Consider the following 9714-nt stretch of genomic DNA (forward strand, 5'->3'; position numbering starts at 1 on the left):
CTTTGCTATGTGTGCATTCTCTAATTCAGTTTCAATCAAATTTTATACACTAAGAAAAATATGTAAGTTTAGATAATGGAATAATGAGGTGTATGAACTTTAAAACAATATTGACATACTGTCGCGTATCAATGCACAGCGGCCACGCGGGCTAAGCCATGTCCTACGAATGAATGGTTGTGCTTGGACTCCTCCACGCATGAAACGCAGCTTGATTTACATGAACATATTGTACAAATTTATAGTTTTGGTTGTTTAAAAACTGAGTGCAAAATGTTCCAAGACAATTAGTATCTGTACACTGAGAAAAGAGTTTAGTTACGTCAACTAAATATGTTTTTATCAACACATGATTTGGTTATAGTTACATTATTTGTTTATAGTTACCAAATCATGTGTTGAGAGGAATATATTTGGCTGACTTTTTTCTGAGTGTAATTTTTTTCTTTTAAAGATTGGAAAATCTGCAGAACATGAAATAATCAAGCATAACAACCATCGAATGATAGCAGCTTTTATCATTCAGTCCATGGTTTATCCACATACATATAATGTCCTTTTTTAAAATACATATGTGCCCATTTTAGCGCGGCCACCCTTTAAGGTGCTGGCCCAATGCAGGCTTGCTTTGCTTACTTCGCTGCGAGAAGTGTCAAAAATTATTTGGAATATACTAAAACGTATAAAGGCTAGCCAAATGGCAGCTTTTCTTCACTTGCTTTAAGCGCCTCTAAGTTTGAATTAGGCAAATGTTTTATTTGAAAGCGTTTTGTAGACATTTGGCAAAGAGGTATGTTCCTTTCAAAATACATAAATTCAAACAAAAATTTGCTTACTTAATTTAAAAAAGCCACAGAAAATGCAGGTAATTCGAAATGAAATAAAAATGATTTATTGTTTCCAGGAAAAAACTTCCTCTTCAAGTAAATCGCTTTTTTAAGTCATAGTTTTGTTAGTAAATGTAGATATAGATATGTATGTATCATTATAATCATGTCTTTTAAATACAAACATTATTTCGCATTAATTTAAAAATAAATCTGAAAGTTTGTCATACATTTTTTAGAGTTTTCTAGGAAATAATTATTAACGTTAAGGGAACAGACATTGACTTTTCAACCAGACAGCTGGTTACTTTGACAGCGTTCCAAGCCACCATTCGGCCAAGAAAGTTTTCAAAGTGAATCAAACCAAATTGAAGTCAGCAAGGCGCGCAAAGCAAGCCTGCATTGGGCCAGCGCCTTTATGATCGTTTTTATTTGTAAAAAACGATATTTTCATTTCCCAATACCAGGCGCTCATGCATGTGAGGTAACAAGTTTTCTACTTCTACGTACTAAATTGTTTGTATAAATTTTTAAATTTCCAAAATTCTACTTTGTAAAGTTGAAAGGCTTCTACAAAAAAAAATAATTTAAAAGTTCTACCAAGGCGAATTAATATAAGGTGATAGCAGGAGTACAAAAACAAAAATGTACATGTATTTTGTTTTTGCTTTGGCGGCATAAACTGTCAAAATCTGTAAGAGTGTGTGTAGAAATTCAAACAAAATTTTTCAATTTGAAATCAGAAGCTGTGCGGCGAAACACATACACAAAATCAGCTGAGCTAGTAACACCACCTTATATAAATTCGCCTTGAGTTCTACAAACAAATTTATACGTATAGAAAGCTTGCTGCTTCATACATATGTATGAGCGCCTGGTATTGAGAAATAAAAATATCTCTTTGTACAAATAAAAATTTAGTTCGTTAAATAAAATTGACGGCAAGTTTCATTCAAAAACATGCAGTTGGTTTTAAAAAGCATTGACAGAATATCCAAAGCTGGTACGTACTTCTGTTCGTAGGTAATGCTTTACCAAATTGTAGCAGTAGTAGAAAAGCAGAAGTAAACCACTATTTTCTCCTATAAAGATTTTATTCTAGTGTCAAGGCATATTTTTTCAGTGTAGTACTGAATGATCAAAACTGTTTGCATTCAACCAAAATTTACAATCACGATGATTGCGAATACTTTTGTTACATTCACACTCTATACTGAATGGAACTCTGCCATTCAATAACACATTACGTTTGTTTTTGTTTCAAAATAATTTAAGCCACTCAGGAATGAGGTTTTTCTTATACAACCAAACAATCAAAATTTTGAAACGAGTGCCAAGTGAATGCAGATCCTACTGATTCAATCATTTTACAGCTCTGGTACTTATACATACGTAAAGAAAACTTAGATGCGAGAAAACTTTCGAAAGCACAGTCTAAAGGTAGTACATCAGTCACACTGTTATTAGACGGATATAAGGAGCCATGGAGTGTTTCTAGCTATAGTGGGGGCGTTTAATACGGTCTCGAAACAGTTCTAATAGAAGGGATTAGACTGGAGAGGGTTTACCGGCATTAAATGATCAGTATAACGGGTGTCTTGAGGACAAAACCGACAGGGGAAATCTTACACATGCCACCAGCAGACTTAGTAGCCAAGAATATAGCATTTACAACTGCCGCGGGGCAGCTTGGATTCAGAACCTAAGGTCACAGTAGTAATACGTCATTCTTTACCGTTCGAATAGACTACCGAATAGATCCCACGCCTTAGTTTCGAAAGATCACTGGAAGCTACAATAGAGATTGACGACTGGGGTTAGGGAACGCAGCGCATATTTACACAGACGTATCTAAAATGGACGAAGAAGTAAGGGCTGCAGTATACTGCTCCGAACCAGAAATTCATAGGTCCTTAAGGCTACGTTTAAGACCTACCGAATAAAGAAAGCGACAAAGTTACTTACTATATGATATTAATCTGCCGAGTGAGTGGATAAACATTTACCTAGATAGTCGGGCAGTCATCAATGCTTTAATATCATATAAAACAAATTCGATCACCGTTGCCGACTGTAAAAAGGCTATAAAAAGGCTAGCAGCAGCTAAAACTGTCCACATATATTGGGTCCCAGCCATTAGCGCACACAAGGGGTGGGTTTTGGGGTTCAAATCATCGGATCTCTAAAACAAATTACGGGACGACCTTGAGGTACTATCTTTCTAATAAAAAAAGGATTATTGAAAACGGTTCAATTGGTCCAAAGTTAAGTATTCCGGCGAGATGATAACCTCAATTTTTTTGAAGTCGGTTAAAAGCGTTTGAGTTCTGTTAATCTGTAAATAAAGTGCAGTTTATGAATTTTAAAACGTTTATTTATTTATTACATACTTTACATAAAACTTGCATAAATGTATTTTAAAGAGGGTATTATCTGAAGCAAATTTTCAGTATTTTCCGGTGATATATCTTCAGAAATATAAAACCCCCCCCCTAAAATATATTCCTGGGTGCGCCCCTGGTCCCAGCACATGAGGGTGTGGAAGGTAATGAGAAAGCTGACAAGCTGACTAAGGGGGGGTGTTCCTTAAGATGCCTCACTAGCGAAGGGTATACCAATTTCGTTTCGGAAAATCAAAAGTTTCCAAGATCTGCTCATGTATCGCCAATCGGACAGGCTTTGGAAAGGAACTCAGGGTTGCAGACTTTCAAAGATTATACGTAGTTCACACAACAAGAAACTAACTCATTTCCTTTTATCAACAATAAGAACTGACTCGAGGCTCCTGATGGGTTTGACAACAGGGCATTATTTGCGAAGAGCACATGCGTTTAAATTAGGTCTTTTAGAAGACAAAAAGAAACTGGAGCACATAATTTGCGAGTGCCCAGCATTCAGAAGGCAAAGACTCTAGTCAATCAGCAAGGCACAACTGTAGGGCCTGTAAATCGAAGACATCGATTTTTTGTTGCTTGTTGAGTCCATATGGGATGGGTCATTTACAATTTCAAAGCCCGAGTTAGGTATTACTTTAGCATGCCTACTGAGCTTAGTTGTCATTGCGGCTCCGTTGGCGTTCATTGTTTACTCCTGGCAACCGAGCCAAAATCCAGAAGGTTCTCTACTATTTATTATATTATTTTGTATGCTGTGCCTAAATTCAATCCTCTTTTTTATAAGTGACATTGTTCTCTCTGTAATTTCAAACATAGTAACACTAAATTGTAGTTACATATTTACCTTTCAGTGGCTTTGAGACAGATCATAAAACGTAAAATTGGGTTAACGCCCTGCAATAATTATATATTTGATTTCATTATCTATTAATGATGGAAATTCACCTGACATCAAGTATCCCCATATGTACGTATGTATGTATGTACCCAGCCAGCAAAAAATCCGTAGCCGATGCGAAATAGGAAAAAAAGCGGATGATTTGCGGATTTTTGTCCGTTTACCGATTCCGTTTTCGGATACTTTGACGATCCGTTTTCCGTTACCGAAAATTGTTTGTGAAACGGATACTTTTTCGGTTGTTTTTTATGAAATTTGTCTGATTGAAATTTTCGTTCAATACGCTTTCCATCTGCACTTCACTGATACTTTTTCGTGGTTAAAAAAAAATAAATAAAATTAGGAAGCGTTGACGGAATTCGAACCCGGCATTTTCTGGAAGTTTAAAGCGGCATGCTACTCTGCACGCTCAGCCACTGCCGACTACGCACGAATGCTTTCAAATGTTTAGCTGGAAAAAATAAAATGCAATTATTCCTTACAAATAACATCATATTTTTCGAACATTTTCCATACACGAAAATGAATGACAACTGTAGTCGTTTTCTATTCGTTTCCGGACACGGAAAATTGTACTAGACTGCACTGTCGGCAAAATTTACGTTTCTTTACAGCTGGGTAGGTACATGCATACGTGAATATCAATAAATTTTTTATGTATTTTCGAATGTATGTATGTACAATAAGCATATTCTTCTGTGATAAGCATATGTAGGTGATGGGGTTGTTGTGTCTCCATGAACGACTTCTTAGCGCAATAAATTGTTTTTTTTTTTTATTATCCATAACGAGTGAAATTGTTAAGTTTGTTGTGATTCAATTTAAAATCTATTGCGTTGAACAAATGCAAAGGCAAATAAGTAAAGAAAGTGCTGTCTTCGGCATACCGAAGGCTTCATACCTTTCATGTCTAAAAGAAAATTACCTTTTATTAAATTTTTAGTCAGTTGTTACTAAATTAATCTTGATGATTTTCATTTTGAAGTTATGACAAACAAAGAGAGAACAAATTTCACTTTCTGAGCAATTTAAATGGAGGAGTTTTATCACAAAATCTTATATCTGAACAATAAGTTGTATGGGATATAAAAAGTTACTCATACGCCACGTACACCTGAGTAACACGCTTTTCTGCTCATATTTCATACAAAAAATCGTTGCACATTTTCATTTGACCACTCATTACTTGTTTACTTATTCCTCGCTTTCCTTCATTAGTAACTTGATTTTTTTTTTTTGCAACAGGACAGGCTTTAGCACAAATGCAAAAATGTTCGATTTTTTTTTTAATACTTTCATTATAAAATGAAAAAAAAAATGGAATGATTAATTAAATAAATCGTTACTAGGCCAGAAAACAACAACAAAATATTGAAAATTTTTCTTTAAGAAGCTAAGGAGCAACTGAATTTTTTTAGCTCCTTGCCCCTTTGCTCCGCTCCGAAGCCCTGGTTAGGTTGACTATGTAGCAGATGTACACTCCTTGGACATTGCACTATGGGCCAGCAAACGATAAAAAGTGGCCAATATTCGAAATCTTATTGGAATAGCTTAAAACTTGCTACGGGGGTTTTTGGGGTTGGTGATTATGAATCTGAAGTTAGATTTTAAAAATTCAAAATAGCGGTTCCAATATGGCGGAAAATATTGTGAAAAGTAATCGGATTGGCTTGACACTTGTTACTCTATGATTTTCGCGCTCACTGATCCCGAATTTGAAGTTAGATTTCAAAAATTTGAAATGGCCTACATACATAAAATGTAGTTTCCGAAGCCCACCAGGAGGAGGCTACACTTCGAGTTTAGACTTCACTTTTGAAATTTTTTGGATTTTTTTTTTTGTTTTTATAGTTATATATTTTTAGTAATTACGAAAGACTTCACTGCTTTATTTGTTTTTTTTTTATTTTGATTTTTTTTTTGTTTTTATATTATATATATTTTTACGAATTACGAATTTAGAATTCGCTCCTTTAGTTTTTGTTTTTTTTTTATATTTTTAATTTTTTTACCAATTACGAACTCAGGCTTCACTTTTGTATTTCATTAATTTTTGTTTTTGTTTATTTATTTTTTATTTTTAAAGTATTTTTTTTTTTTTATAAAAAATAAAATTAAAGGTTGGATGAATCGTCAATTATGTTTTATTCTTCCTCATCATCTCGTAACTTATCTCAGCAGCTCGGAAAGCTAAAGATTTAGAGATAGTGATAAAAACTTACATATAAAGGACCAAATAAAAATCTGGCTAGGGACCGTAACTGTTACAACTTAAAAAATATCGCTCTTTAACAATTATTTTTTGACTTTTATTTAGTAAATCCAAAATATCAGTTATTTTTGATTTTTATCCAAATAATCTGAAATTAACAGTTTTTTTTTGACTTTAAAATTATATGTCTTAGATAAGAGTTATCGAAGACTTTTATTTATAAAAGTCATGAATAAAAATCATACTTATAAAAGTCACTTGTATAAGACGTAGTAAACTTTTGTTTCCCAACGCCTGCTTAACTGCGAAAAATGTTAATCACTTTTATAGGAATGATTTAAAAAATAAAAGTCGGTGACTGATTTATATTGATGACTTTTAAAAGCAAAAGTCACTGACTGATTTTTATTGATGACTTTTACAAATAAAAGTCTTCAATAACTGTTATTTAAGTCATATAATACAAAAAATCAAAAATAATAGTTATTTTTTTATTTTTGCCGAAAAATTGCAAATAAAAATTTATTTTCAAATTTGAGTCTCGGTGAAAAAAGAAATCGATTGGTATGTATCACTTAGTTGTAGAAAATTTCCTTCATAGAGAATTTTTCCATGACCGTTTTCAGCAATAACTCTTACGTTCGATCCCTTCTTCTGGCCCTCTGTGCATTGAGTTCATTAATATTTTAAGCAATTCAACGGAAGATAATGAGAATTTCCAGTGAGTAAATGCTCGCGAACAACAAAATCGTTATTGAAGAAAATAAAACCCCACTTTTAGAGCGGCTAGCTTCAAGTTCGGATTTGAGTTCCACTCAGAATTGGTGAGATATATATTAAATATATTTAATATAAAATTATCTTTAAAACTTTTTCTAAAATAATCGAGGAGTTATGACGCAAATACAGACAGCTGGAAATAGACAGACAGACGGATGTGGCTAAATCAACGCAGCTCTTCATTCGATCATTACGATCTACCTTTTTATGGGTCTATCTCTGCCTCGTATGGTACTTACCAGCATCCGATCAAGGTTATGATACAATTTCATGTTCATGAAAGATATAAGAAAATGGTGTGAAATTACTTGAAAAAAAAAATTTCAGGCATGCACGTGCAAAAATATTCATACAAAAATATTTATAGCGTGATGGAGCATTTCTAACCGCTTTCGAGGCGAAGATTCGCGCGATCATATTTGCACCATCACTTCCTGAGTGATATCTTCCACATACAAACAATAGAGTACTTGATTTTTGAAACAACTTTACGTACTTTGCAAATCTTTCCTTACTAATTACACATACTTAAACGATAACATTCAACATATTGGTACATATATACATACATACTTACATAAACATCAAGTTCACTAGTACTACATATGTTTAACAAGGTACTCGAAAGTTTATGACGTCATAATTTACAAGGCATTATTTACTCGCATGATTTTAATGTTGATCGCAAAATTATTCAAGTGTTTTGGAAATTTTAATAAACAAAAACTTTTTGCGTCAAATTATGGAATGTCTTTGAAAATGGCATCGCACATATTTGAAAGTTTTTTCGCATATTTTATCGGTGTGTATGTATGTATGTATGTTGGCAGTACTACTCAAATCACCGAATGCCCTACATATAATTGATCACTGTTGCTAATGATCGACGTCACCGCGTCTATCTACTCTATCATTACGATTACTAAGGAATGTAGAAAGCAAACAATTTTTATAGTAGAAGATATGCGTATACATACGTCCATATGTACCTACATAAATAAAAAGCGTGTACGAATAAAATCCATACATATTTATTTTATAACTAGTTTTTACCAGCTGCTCAGCCCGCGTGATATTCGGTTTAAACTTTTGCTATGAAATGTAAATAAATAATTGCACCGAAAATAATATTTTTATTTGAGTAAAAGTGAAACGAACCCAAGCCCACAGACGATGACGATGGAGTCGATATCACACCGCCTGATTATTACGAGGTGCGAATAGCGATTATGCGGCTGAAAAACAACAAAGCTGCTGCCAGCCAGCCAGCCGAGCTATTCAAGTATGACGGCGAGGAGTTGACTAGGTGCATGCATCAGCTCGTATGCAGAATATGGTCAGTTGAACGCAATACGCGCCAGCTTCCTCGAGATCAGCCTTCTAAGCATAGTTTACAAGGTCTTAACGAGTGTATTGTGTGAAAGACAGAAGCCCACCGTCAACGAATGGAATGGACCTTATCAGTGTGGTTATAGGCCTGGAAAATCCACCATAGAATAGGATCGGCACACACCATTTATTTGTCGATTTCAAAGCCGCTTTCGATAGCGTTGTCTGAATTTGGTATCCCCGCGAAACTAATGCGGCTGTGTAAAATGACGCTCGGTCAGAATTGGGGAGGGACCTCCCGAGTCGTTTGATACCAAATGAGGTTTCAGACAAGGTGACTCCCTTTTGTGTGATTTCTTTAGAGAAGCAAACCGAATGGGTCTAGTGGTGAACGAGGACAAAGCGAAGTATCTCCTGTCATCACACCAACAGGCAGAGCATAAGCGTAACGGCACCCACGTCGCTGCTGACAAGTTTGAAAACATAATAATGACATCCTTGAAATGCTACTTTGGACTGAGTAGGCAATTGAGAAGTAAAGTTCTCTCTCGTCATACAAAAATCATTCTCTATAAGTTACTCACCTTTTAAAAATTTGAAACATGCACTTTGTTAATTATAATAATAGATTGGCACTTACACATATGTTAGTGTTTGGCCGAGCTTCTCCGCCGATTTGTGGCGTGCGCCTTGATGTTGTCACACAAAGTGGAGGGACTACAGTTTAACGCCGACTCCGAATGGTGATTGTATTTTTATGAGAAGCTGTTTTTCATGGCAGAAATACACTCGGAGGTTTGCCATTGCCTGCCGAGGGACGACCGCTGTTAAGAAAAAATCCTTTTTTAACCGACTTCCAAAAAAGGAGGAGGTTATCAGTTCGTCGGAATATTTTTATTTTTTATTTTTTTTTATGTATGTTACCGCATAAATTTGGACCACGTCAACCGATTTCGATAATTCTTTTTGTGTCTCAGAGGTGGTCCCATACTTATCTGGTTAAGATCCGATCAGTGGATCATGAGATATATATATATATATATTTTTTTGTATGAGAGTTGAAGTCGGGTTTTTTTGCTAAAAATTACTTGTTTCTATATTTTTTGCGATGTTGCTTTGACCAGGGTTTGAACCCAGGTGCTGCGGAGTGGAAGCGCGCATTTGTACATTATTTAAATTTCAATGATCTGTAAAACTGCATTCCCAAAATTTTTATAAAACACAGAAAAAAAATGTATTTATGGTGAAATTTTTTTTATAACATTTTGAAAC

This window comes from Rhagoletis pomonella, unplaced genomic scaffold (genome assembly GCF_013731165.1).
Source record: "Rhagoletis pomonella isolate Grant_MI unplaced genomic scaffold, Rhpom_1.0 Rhpom_scaffold_02119, whole genome shotgun sequence".
Lineage (NCBI taxonomy): Eukaryota > Metazoa > Arthropoda > Insecta > Diptera > Tephritidae > Rhagoletis > Rhagoletis pomonella.